The following is a 13,710-nucleotide window of genomic DNA, read 5'->3' on the forward strand; positions in this document are numbered from 1 at the left end:
AAAACTTTTGGGGAAATGAGGAAAGCATCTTCCTGTTTACTGTAAACACAGTTAGATCTCCTGTGCGACAACAGAAATAGCATCTCAGAGGTGGAGAAGCCTCACGTCCAAGAATCACAGGTCACTTAGGTATGATGCCTTCCTTCATTTATAGATAAGAGAGGGTAAACACAGGACAGGAAGAGGTTTCCCCAAGACACAAAGCTGGTTCAGAAGCAACTGGCTTCCAGAACAATATTTTCCCTCCTGGATCTCTCTGGCTTATACCCAACTAAGATGGCAGCAGAGAGAATACAATATTGTATTAACACATACTTTTGATGAACCACATGCTGTATTTTTCATCTGATTTCTTCCCTTAATAGGTCACAAAATTATTTCCTTTTAATATATGTTTATGGGTACAAAATATTCCATTGTGTGGCTGAACCACAACTTAACCAATCATATGTGCATACTTTGTTTTTTGCCAATATTTTTCTACCATAAACAACACGAAGATGAACATCTTTGTACATATATACTTGTACATTTTCGAAGAAAATTCATAGATTGAAACAGCTGGGTCAATGTTTAGGCACATTTGATAATTATGCCAGATTGCCATGAAAACATTTACTCTTATCTTCCTCCTACTAGGATATATGAGTGCTTGTGTTCCTCAAATCTTATTAAATAAAAATGGGAAGTTGTTATAATTAGCAGTTCTTTGGTTACTAGTGATGTGGAATATTTCATTACACAGTGTTTTGAACATAAATACTTGAGGAACTGCCTTTTCTCATGAGCTTTGTAATTTTATCTTTTAGAGATTTTTATATATTTCTTAGTATTATAAAAGGATGCTTAGTATATTAAAATAATCATCTGTCCTGTTTTTTCCCCAGATTGAACTTGCCTTTTAATTGTATTCATCTTGTGTTTTGCTATGTGAATTTGCTTGATTTATGCAGTAAAAGGTTGGGTGTTGTTTTTGTTATCATCAAGTTTCCTAAGTTTCTACCTATTCTCAATTCTTTTATGAGAATACCTAATACTGTAAAGAGGGTAGATCTTCCGCAAATTAACTAACACATTAAAAAAATGATCAATAAAGATTCATTTGAATTTTTACTCCTAACTTGGTAAAAAGTTTCAAAGTTCATTTGGAGACATAAATGTATAATGTTAGCCAGACGATTATAAAAAGGAACAATAATGAGAGGTGATTTGCAATCCCACGTTTTAAGGTGTGCTACTGGCACGAGATCAGCAGCTCAGGACAGGTCAGGACAGAAAGTGCTGAGAAAGACCCATATGTGTCTGTGTGTCTGTGTATCTATCTATCTATCTATCTATCTAACTATCTATCTATCTATCTATCATTTTATCTATCATCTATCTATCTACCCATGGGTCATCTAAGTCAGATAGATTGGTCAATAAATGGTGGAGACAGTTGGCCAATCAGATCAGGTTTATGAGTTTTCTAAGGACATTTGTTAGTGAGTTAAAGACCTGAGATGACAAAAAGAAATGAAGAGCAAAATGGAAAATGTATTGCTGAGATGAAAAAGCAATTGGTGTATAGCGGCACTGTTAATAATAGAAACAAACTAGGAACTATGCAAATACCCTTCAACAGAAGACTAAGCTGTGGTACATTCACCAGTGGAATACTACAGTAATAAGCATGAGTAAACTACAACTACATATAACAGTATGACTGAATCTCATGAATATTCTACCGAGCAAAATAAGCTAGACACAGAGAGTATATAGTGATGATTCCAACTATACAAAGTTCAAAATCAGGCAAACCTATTCTGCAGTGTTAGAAGCAGTAGAGTGGTCATCATTAGGCAGGAAAATAGTGGCTTAAAAGGGTGAGGCTGGGGAACTGGTAATGCTGTTTCCTGATCTGAGTGCTAGTTACACAGATGTGCTCAATTTGTGAAAATCCACCAAAGTAAACACTTTTGATTTGTGTATTCTTCTATGGATGACATACTTCAATAAAAAGTAGAAAATACAGTGTGAATAGAAAATCCTATGTAAACAGGTAAACTAGAAATACATTGAAAGATAATCACAAGAAATATTACCAATGGTTACCTCTGAGTGGTAAAATTTCATATAATGCACTTTTTTTAAAAATTTGCTTTTGCATGTTTTTCCCTTCTACAACAAATACTGTTTGAATAATTAAACAAATATCATTAAGGATATGTATGAGGATATTCTCCTCAATGCTATTTACAATAGCAAATTTGTTTAATTTGTCTAATGTCTAATGATAGACTGTTGGTTAAATTTGCTATGATAGGAGGGGAGGAGCAAGATGGTGGAGGAGTAGGAGACCTAAATTTCGTCTAGTCCCAGAAATTCAGTTAGATAGGAATCAAACCATTCTGAACACCTATGAACTCAACAGGAGATTGAAGAAAAGAATAGCAGCAACTCTCTGAACAGAAAAGCGACCACTTTCTGGAAGGTAGTACGTGTGGAGAAGTGAATGCGAGGCGATATTCGGGAGGATAGACGGCGGGGAAGGGGGACTCTGTCAGCCACTACTGGCAAGTGATAGAGCCTCAGAGCACAAAATCAGAACTTTTGGAAGTCGGCTCCGCTGAGGGCCGTCGCTCCAGTGGCTAAGCAGGGGGTGGAACCCTCGCGGTACAGTGTGGTCTCAGGACCCTCGGGGTCACAGAAAGACCAGGGGTGCCTGAGTGTGGCAGAGCTCCCAGGTATCAGAGCGGGGAAGCCGACTACAGAGGCGGAACCAAGGTGCGGGCTCTCAGCTCGGGGTTCCCATAAACCATGATCCGTGGCTCAGTTGGGCCACAGCTCCTCCAGCAGGGACCCAACAAGTGGTAGATCCGGGGAGACTCCCCTTCCTTCCCCGGGAGGAGCAGCGCGGGAGCACACCACAGGGATCTGCAGGGTTTAGAGACTCCACACAGGGTCGGAAGCCAGAGATAGAAACGCTGGGTCACAGGCCGGGTGAGCACGGAGTGCGGCTGGAGACCAGGGAGACAGTGACTGACTGCTTTTCTCTGCGGGCACACTGAGGAGTGTAGCCTCAAGTTCTCGGCTCCTCCAGGGCGGAGATTGGGAGGCCGCCATTTTCACTCTCGTCCTCTAAAGCTGTACGGAAAGCTTGAGGGGAAAAAAGCTCCAGAGAGCAAACCCGAGCAGGTTAGTTAGCCCGACCAGGCAAAGGTGGGGCAATTCCACCTCAGGCAAGGACATTTGGGAACCACGGCAACATGCCTCTCCCGCAGAAGATCAGCAAGAACAGCCAGCCAAGACCAAGTTTACCGATCAATGAGAATGGTAGAACGCCAGTGCTAGAGCAATACTGCACATAGAATTCATGCCTTTTTCCCCATGATTTTTAGACTTTAAAAGTTAATTTTTTTAACTCCTTTTTTTTTAAATTTTTCTTTTCCCTTTTTCAACCAACATCTTATCAATACCTTTTTTAAAAAACCTTTTTTATTTTTAATTTTCAGAGCAATATTCTATCCCTTCATAGTAGTTAACCTTATTTTTGGTATATTAGTTGTTCTCTCTTTAAAATTTTGGGATACAGTTTCCTCTAACAGACCAAAATATACCCTAAATCTCTAGTGTATGGCTTTGTTCTAGTCTCCTGCCTGATCATATTCTCTCCTTTTTTTAAAATCCTCTTCTTTCTTTTTTCAAACAACTTCTTATCTTATCAATTCCTTTTATAAAATCTTTTATAATTTTCATCTTTACAGTCATATTCCATCCCTTCATCGTATCAACCCTTATTTTTGTAAATATATAAGTTTTTCTTTCTTTAAAATTTGGGGAGGCACTTTCATCTAACAGACCAAAATATGCCCAGAATCTAGTGTGTGGCACTGATCTATGCACGAGCCTGATCATATTTGATCATATTCTTTTTTGTTTGTTTTTATCTTTTTCTCTTTTTTTTCTTTCTTTCCCTTTCATTTCCCATGATTTCAGTATCTTCTGATTTGTTTAGTATATATTTCTCTGGGGTCGTTGTTACCCAGTTAGCATTTTGTTCTCTCATTCATCTATTCTCCTCTGGACAAAATGACAAGATGGAAAAAATCACCTCAAAAAAAAAGAACAAGAGGAAGTACCGACTGCCAGGGACCTAATCAATATGGACATTAGTAAGATGTCAGAAATAGAGTTCAGAAAGATGATTTTAAAGATACTAGCGGGGCTTGAAAATAGCATGGAAGATATTAGAAAAACCCTTTCTGGAGAAATAAAAGAACAAAAATCTAATCAAGTCGAAATCAAAAAGGCTATTAATGAGGTGCAATAAAAAAATGGAGGCTCTAACTGCTAGGATAAATGAGGCAGAAGAGAGGATTAATGATATAGAAGACCAAATGATGGAAAATAAAGAAGCTGAGAAAAAGAGAGAGAAACAACTACTGGAACACGATGGCAGAATTCAAGAGATAAGTGATACCATAAGACGAAACAATATTAGAAGAACTGGGATCCCAGAAGAAGAAGAAAGAGAGAGAGGGGCAGAAGGTATATTGGAATAAGCTATAGCAGAGAACTTCCCTAATGTGGGGAATGAAACAAGCATCAAAATCCAGGAGGCACAGATAACCCCCCTCAAATCAATAAAAATAGGTCAACACCCCTATATCTAATAGTAAAACTGACGAGACTCAGAGACAAAGAGAAAATCCTGAAAGTAGCTCGGGATAAGAGATTTGTAACCTACACTGGTACAAACACTAGATTGACAACAGACCTATCCACAGAGACCTGGCAGGCCAGAAAGGACTGGCATGATATCTTCAGAGCACTAAATGAGAAAAATATGCAGCCAAGAATAATATATCCAGCTAGGCTGTCACTGAAAATTGAAGGAGAGATAAAAAGCTTCCAGGACAAACAAAAACTAAAGGAATTTGCAAACATGAAACCAGCCCTACAAGAAATATTGAAAGGGGTCCTCTAAGCAAAGAGAGAACCTAAAAGTAACATAGACCATAAAGGGACACGGACAATATACAGTCACAGTCGCCTTACAGGCAATACAATGGCACTAAATTCATACCTTTCAATAGTTACCCTGAATGGAAATGGGCTAAATGCTCCAATCAAAAGACACAGGCTATCGATTGGATAAAGAAACAAGACCCATCGATATGCTATTTGTAAGAGACTCATTTTAGACCCAGAGACACCCCCAGATTGAAAGTGAGGGGGTGGAAAACCATTTACCATGCTAATGGACACCAAAAGAGCTGGGTGGCAATCCTTATATCAGACAAATTAGATTTTAAAACAAAGACTATAATAAGAGATAAGGAAGGACACTCTATCCTACTTAAAGGGTCTATCCAACAAGAAGATCTAACAATTGTAAATATCTATGTCCCTACCATGGGGGCAGCCATTTATATAAGGCAATTAATAACAAAAGCGAAGAAACACATTGACAACAATACAATAATAGTGGGGCACTTTAACACCCCCCTCACTGAAATGGACACATCATCTAAGCAAAAGATCAACAAGGAAATAAAGACTTTAAATGACACACTGGACCAAATGGACTTCACAGATATATTCAGAACACTCCATCCCAAAGCAACAGAATACACATTTTTCTCTAGTGCCCATGGAACATTCTCAGAATAGATCACATCCTAGGTCACAAATCAGGTCTCAACTGGTACCAAAAGTTTGGGATAATTCCCTGCATATTTTCAGACCACAATGCTTTGAAACTAGAACTCAATCACAAGAGGAAAGTGGGAAAGAACTCAAATACATGGAGGCTAAAGAGCATCCTACTAAAGAAAGAATGGGTCAACCAGGAAATTAAGGAAGAATTAAAAAAAAATTCATGGTAACAAATGAAAATGAAAACACAACTGATCAAAATCTTTGGGATGCAACAAAGGCAATCCTAAGAGGAAAGTATATAGCAATATGAGCCTTTCTCAAGAAACAGAAAAGGTCTCAAATACACAACCTAACCCTACACCTAAAGGAACTGGAGAAAAAACAGCAAATAAAGCCTAAACCCAGCAGGAGAAGAGAAATATTAAAGATCTGAAAAGAAATCAATGAAATAGAAACCAAAAGAACAGTAGAACAGATCAACGAAACTAGGAGCTGGTTCTTTGAAAGAATTAACAAGATTGATAAACCCCTGGCCAGACTTATCAAAAAGAAAAGAGAAATGACCCAAATAAATAAAATCATGAGTGAAAGAGGAGAGATCACAACCAACACCAAAGAAATACAAACAATTATAAGAACATATTATGAGCAACTCTATGCCAGCAAATTAGATAACCTGGAAGAAATGGAAGCATTCCTAGAGATGTATCAACTACCAAAACTGAACCAGGAAGAAATAGAAAACCTGAACAGACCTATAACCACTAAGGAAATTGAAGCAGTCACCAAAAATCTCCCAAAAAACAGGAGCCCAGGGCCAGATGGCTTCCCAGGGGAATTCTACCAAACATTGAAAGAAGAATTAATACCTATTCTTCTGAAACTGTTCCAAAAAATAGAAATAGAAGGAAAACTTCCAAAGTCGTTTGATGAGACCATCATTACCTTGATCCCCAAACCAGACAAAGACCCCATCAAAAAGGGGAATTACAGACCAATATCCTTGATGAACATGGATGCAAAAATTCTCACCAAAATACTAGCCAATAGGATCCAACAGTACATTAAAAGGATTATTCACCACGACCAAGTGGGATATATCCCTGGGCTGCAAGGTTGGTTCCACATCCGGAAATCAATCAATGTGATACAATATGTTAATAAAAGAAAGAACAAGATCCATATGATCCTCTCAATAGATGTAGAAAACTCATTTGACAAAGTACAGCAACCTTTCTTGACCAAAACTCTTCAGAGTATAGGGATAGAGAATACATACCTCAATATTATAAAAGCCAGCTATGAAAAACCCACAGCGAATATCATTCTCAATGGGGAAAAGCTGAGAGCTTTCCTCCTAAGGTCAGGAACACGGCAGGGATGTCCACTATCTCCACTGCTATTCAACATAGCATTAGAAATCCTAGCCACAGCAATCAGACAACAAAAAGAAATTAAAGGCATCCAAATCGGAAAAGAAGAAGTCAAACTCTCCCTCTTTGTAGATGATATGATACTTTATATGGAAAACCCAAAAGACTCCACTCCAAAACTGCTAGAACTCATACAGGAATTCAGTAAAGTGGCAGGATAGAAAATCAATGCGCAGAAATCAGTGGCATTCCTATACACCAACAACAAGACAGAAGAGAGAGAAATTAGGGAGTCGATCCCATTTACAATTGCACCCAAAACTGTAAGATACCTAGGATAAATCTAGCCAAAGAGGCAAAGAATCTGTACTCAGAAAACTATAAAATACTCATGAAAGCAATTGAGGAAGACAGAAACAAATGGAAAAACGTTCCATGCTCATGGATTGGAAGAACAAATATTGTGAAGATCTCAATGCTACGTAGAGCAATCTACACATTCAATGCAATCCTTATCAAAATACCATCCACTTTTTTCAAAGAAATGGAACAAATAATCCTAAAATTTGTATGGAACCAGAAGAGACCCTAAATAGCCAGAGGAATGTTGAAAAAGAAAAGCAAAGCTGGCGGCATCACATTTCCAGCCTTCCAGCTCTATTACAAAGCTGTCATCATCAAGACAGTATGGTACTGGCACGAAAACAGACACATAGATCAATGGAACAGAATAGAGAGCCCAGAAATGGACCCTCAACTCTATGGGCAACTAATCTTCGACAAAGCAGAAAAGAATGTCCAATGGCAAAAAGACAGTCTCTTCAACAAATGGTGTTGGGAAAATTGGACAGCCACATGCAGAAGAATGAAACTGGACTGTTTCCTTACACCACACACAAAAATAGACTCAAAATGGTTGAAAGATTTAAATGTGAGACAGGAGTCCATCAAAATCCTAAAGGAGAACACAGGCAGCAACCTCTTCGACCTCAGCCACAGCAACTTCTTCCTAGAAACATCGCCAAAGGCAAGGGAAGCAAGGGCAAAAATGAACTATTGGGACTTCATCAAGAAAAAAGAAACAGTCCACAAAACCAAAAGACAACTGACAGAATGGGAGAAAATATTTGCAAATGACATATCAGATAAAGGGCTAGTATCCAAAATCTATAAAGAACTTATCAAACTCAACACCCAAAGAACAAATGATCCAATGAAGAAATGGGCAGAAGACATGAACAGACATTTTTCCAAAGAAGACATCCACATGGCCAACAGACACATGAAAAAGTGCTCAACATCGCTCGGCATCAGGGAAACGCAAATCCAAACCTCAATGAGATACCACCTCTCACCAGTCAGAATGGCTAAAATTAACAAGTCAGGAAACGACAGATGTTGGCGGGGATGTGGAGAAAGGGGAACCCTCCTACACTGTTGGTGGGAATGCAAGCTGGTGCAGCCACTCTGGAAAACAGTATGGAGTTTCCTCAAACAGTTGAAAATAGAGCTACCCTCTGATCTAGCAATTGCACTACTGGGTATTTACCACAAAGATACAAATGTAGGGATCCGAAGGGGTACGTGCATCCTGATGTTTATAGCAGCAATGTCCACAATAGCCAAACTGTGGAAAGAGCCAAGATGTCCATGGACAGCTGAATGCATAAAGAAGATGTGGTGTATATATATACAATGGAATATTATTCAGCCATCAAAAGGAATGAAATTGCCATTTGCAACGATGTGGATGGAACTGGAGGGTATTATGCTGAGTGAAATAAGTCAATCAGAGAAAGACATGTATCATATGATCTCACTGATATGAGGAATTCTTAATCTAAGGAAACAAACTGAGGGTTGTTGGAGTGGTGGGGGGTGGGAGGGATGGGGTGGCTGGGTGATAGACACTGGGGAGGTCATGTGCTATAGTGAGTTCTGTGAATTGTGTAAGAGTGTTGGATCATAGACCTGTACCTCTGAAACAAATAATACATTATATGTTAAAAAAAAAAAAAAAAAGAAAGAAGAAGATAGCAGGAAGGGAAAAATGAAGGGGGGGAAATCGGAGGGGGTGACAAACCATCAGAGACTATGGACTCTGAGAAACAAACTGAGGGTTCTAGAGGGGAGGGGGTGGGGGGATGGGTTAGCCTGGTGATGGGTATTAAAGAGGGCACGTTCTGCATGGAGCACTGGGTGTTATATGCTAACAATGAATCATGGAACACTACATCAAAAACTAATGATGTAATGTATGGTGATTAACATAACATAATAAAAAAAATTTTTTTTAATTTGCTATGATGTATCTCTGAAATAGTAGACTAACCTGCTATAAAAATGGCACATTTTTATAGTATATATTACTGACATGAAAATATAATATACTTTTATTTATTCTATTGTATAAATACAATATAAAAATGACATATTACTGACATGGAAAAATATTCGCAACATATTTATGAATGAAAATTACAGATTGAAAAAGCATATTAAATGATCTCAATTGTTTTGTTTTTCTAAAAAAAGTGTGTGTGAAAACCATTGAAAAGAATAGAATCATAAATAATATGTCAAATGTTCACAGTTGTTATTTCTGGGTGATTGGATTTCTTATAAATTTTAGTTATTTTTTTTCCTTATTTATGCTTTCCAACTTTCCCATAGTGAACATGGATTACTTTCTTAATGAAAAACAAATGTTATTTTGAACAATAAAAGCCAGTAATAACTTCACCAGAGTAACTCAAGATTATAATATAATAAGCGGTCTTGCCATTATTAGAGGATCACAATAACTAAAATGTCAAAGGAGAAGCCTGATGTTATCATATTCTAGGAAAGAGCCTGAAAACTGATCACTAGTCAATTAGATTTGATTTCATATCAGTTTATAGCTGCAGAGACCCTAAAAGAAGAAGAGTTACAATACCAATCACTAAAAAATCTCATTTTATGTCAAGGTTGTGAAGTAATGCTTGGTGGATACTCTATTAGTGTCAGCCGATAAACTAATATCAATTCAGGTTCCTATTATGCTCCAATAATGAAAGAATATTTATATCTCGAGACTTGGAAAACCTTCAAAAACTTGAGGGTGAGCAAAGGATAACTGGAAAATTTAGTGTAATTAATGCAAAAATGGATAAATCTTTCCAATCTCAGTAGTCCAAAAAAATGAAAACAGTTTAACCTGAGGTCATCTGTAAACAGTACAATTCACAAAATCTGGAGAACAGGAAACCCACCTATAAAAGAGTTGGGGTCTTACTTATGAAACCAGGAACCCATTCAAGACTGAACTGTGTTTTAATTCTGTGCTTGGTCAAATCTGATTACAGCAGCTTAGATAGGAACCAAAACAAACTCTCATCATACTCAGCTTCCATTTGAAGGTTTACCATGTGACACAAAACAGCAGTGTGATCACATGTACTTAGCCAACTTTCAGAAAACATTATGGGAGAGGTATTTTAATGCAAGCATTAGAGAAAGTGACCTGTGTCAGCCACCCTGGAAAGCAAAGCAGAAGGTAGGTCATAACAAAGTGGCAGATATCTGACAGCAGTTGTTCATGAGTGGTTTTCTTTATATTTTCAAAGTTCTCTACAGCTATAAATGGCTCATAACTTTAAAGTTAGAAGACCCCCCAAAAGGTAGAATTGTCTATTCTATTCCTGGCTAGAATAACAAACATGAGGGAGGGCATCAACACTTCTACAGGAAACTAGTCAGTACAAACCTTGCAAATGAAAAAAAGGAACTCCAAAGATACTAAGTACATACATAATGGGAAGTTCATCATAAAAGGTCCGTGTCTTTACAAGTGACATTCTAGAAAGATACCTAGAACAGAAAGGTCAAGGACAAATGGTTGAATGAGATCTTTACAAACCCACAGTGTGCGTGTGTGTGTGTGTGTGTGTGTGTGTGTGTGTGTGTGTGTGTGTGTGATATCGTGAACCTAATAGAGAGAGAAAAGTAAAAAGATTAACTTGCAATGTCCAAAGTCCTAACGGTGATAAAAGGTAAATACTGCTGGGGCTTCCCTCTTCAACCATGGCTAGATGTTGGCTAGAAGTGAAAAGAAATTTTATTCCTCCAAAAAAATCTAAATGTTAGGACTCTCATTTAAAGCACTTGCTATCAGGGAAAAAAGAAAAAAAAAACTTCACCTGGGAAGAAATAAAACAACACACATATGAGATGTACTTTTCACTGTTTTTATTCTTTGAAGCAAGTGGTACTTGGGCTGTACTTGGGCTCACTGACCTTCATTACTTCACCTTCAAGAGCTTATCCCTGTTATGACAGCCTGCTTCTCTAAGACTCATTCTTTAGCTATAGACAGGAACAGCCCAGAGCAGACATGGTTACACCACTGGGCCACAGATGATTGGACCAGGGATGGCAGAATGCTATTACATTCAGCTAGGGTATATTGATCTTGGTGGCCTGCTACAATCCCACCTGAAAATGCTACCAAATGACTTTTAAAATAAAGATGTATTATTGAGCTTTTTGCAGCTTAAACAAAATCTAGGCTGACTTCTAGTTTGAACTTGGTGTGTGAAAGTCAACATTTCCCCCTTGTCATTCTGGAAATCATTCAAAAAGCAACAAATGAGAAAATGAGAAACAAAATGTAAATTTCATTTCAGCTAAGCCAGGAGACAAAACTACAGAGATCAAATATAAGCGGAAAGGCATCTAAAATAGAGGAAGAATAGATAAAGGTTGCAGAAAGCACTTCCTGCAGCTGCAGGTCTCACCAAGTGCCAGCAAAACTACCCTTCTCAAAGGCAAAGGACACAAACCGAGATGCCAACTCTTGCTTGAAACAGGAGAGGTACACCAGCTGGCTCAATGAGCTTGTGTACACCCAATGTTTTATTTGTTTGTTTCTTCCCCCCAAAAGAAATGGCAACAATATGCAAGGAATATATACAGAGAACACATGTTTCCTGGAAGCAGTCTTCCTTTTGTATAGTAGAAAAAACACAATCTTTTCATTACCAAAAAATAAAAGTCAGGTATATATACACAATGGAATATTATGCAGCCATCAGAAGGAATGAGATCTTGCCATTTGCAATGCCATGGATGGAACTGGAGGGTGTTATGCTGAATGAAATAAGTCAATCAGAGAAAGACATGTATCATGACCTCACTGATATGAGGAATTCTTAATCTCAGGAAACAAACTGAGGGTTGCTGGAGTGGTGGGGGGTGGGAGGGATGGGGTGGCTGGGTGATAGACATTGGGGAGGGTATGTGCTATGGCGAATGTTGTGAATTGTGCAAGACTGTTGAATCACAGATCTGTACCTCTGAAACAAATAATGCAATATATGTTAAAAAAAAAAAAAAGAAGAAGATAGCAGGAGGGGAAGAATGAAGGGGGGAAATCGGAGGGGGAGACGAACCATGAGAGACGATGGACTCTGCAAAACAAACTGAGGGTTCTAGAGGGGAGGGGGGATGGGGGGATGGGTTAGCCTGGTGATGGGTATTAAGGCGGGCACGTTCTGCATGGAGCACTGGGTGTTATATGCAAACAATGAATCATGGAATGCTACATCCAAAACTAATGATGTAATGTATGATGATTAGCATAACAATAAAAAATTAAAAAAATAAAAGTCAATTCAAAACAAACCAGAAAAATCTTCCTTTCTTCATTGGTTTGGTGAAATAAAGGCCAGTTATAAAAAAAAAAAAATTCCAGCTAGCCTGGACCACATCCCCAATCTCTATAAACCTTCCACAATAATTATTCAGGAAAAACTAAACTCCTTTGATGATGAATAATAAAAAAGAAAAAACTCAGAACTATATACAAAAACTAGAAGATAAAAATAAAGGAGCAAGAAAGGCAAGTAGTAAGTGAAGATCTCTCATTGTAAGACATTTGATGAAGCAATGGAGTGACCAAATGTTTTTAAGAAATTAAAAACTTAATGATCAAAGCACACCCAGGAATGAAGAAACAAGAAAAAAATTTCAAAGTAAAAAGAAATGATAAAATGTGAATTGACAGAGCTTGGGAAAGAAGTGGGGGAAAATAACAACTATGGCAGAAATTATGCCAAGAAGCCATGCCAGGTAGCTGAGAAATTCGTGGAACAAAGTGAGAGACATGGTGGGGGGAAAGATATGAGAAAGGGGACCAAAGTAAAACAGAAATAGAGTTAGAAAGATTGGGGAGAATATTGCAGATATGGAAGAAAAATAGAAGTGACCCCAAAAGAAGGAAATGGAAATACTGGAACAAATACATAAGCAATTCCTGAAAATTTTGAGACTACATTGGGTCCCCAAAGAAAACTGATCTTTTATTTTTATTTTTTTTAAAGATTTTATTTATTTATTTGACAGAGAGAGACACAGCGAGAGAGGGAACACAAGCAGGGGGAGTGGGAGAGGGAGAAGCAGGCTTCCAGTGGAGCAGGGAGTCTGATGTGGGGCTTGATCCCAGGATCCTGGAATCATGACCTAAGCTGAAGGCAGATGCTTAACGACTGAGCTACCCAGGTACCCCAAAACTGATCTTTTAAATTAAAAAAAAAATTTTTTTTTTGAGAGGAAGAGGGAGGAAGGGAAGGGGCAGGGGGAGAGAGAAAATCTCAAGTAGACTCCCTGCTGAGTGCACAGCCTGATGCAGGGCTCAATCTCATCACCCTGAGAT

This window comes from Eumetopias jubatus, unplaced genomic scaffold (genome assembly GCF_037043125.1).
Source record: "Eumetopias jubatus isolate StellerSeaLion01/CBP00866 unplaced genomic scaffold, mEumJub1_p1.0 scaffold_1, whole genome shotgun sequence".
Lineage (NCBI taxonomy): Eukaryota > Metazoa > Chordata > Mammalia > Carnivora > Otariidae > Eumetopias > Eumetopias jubatus.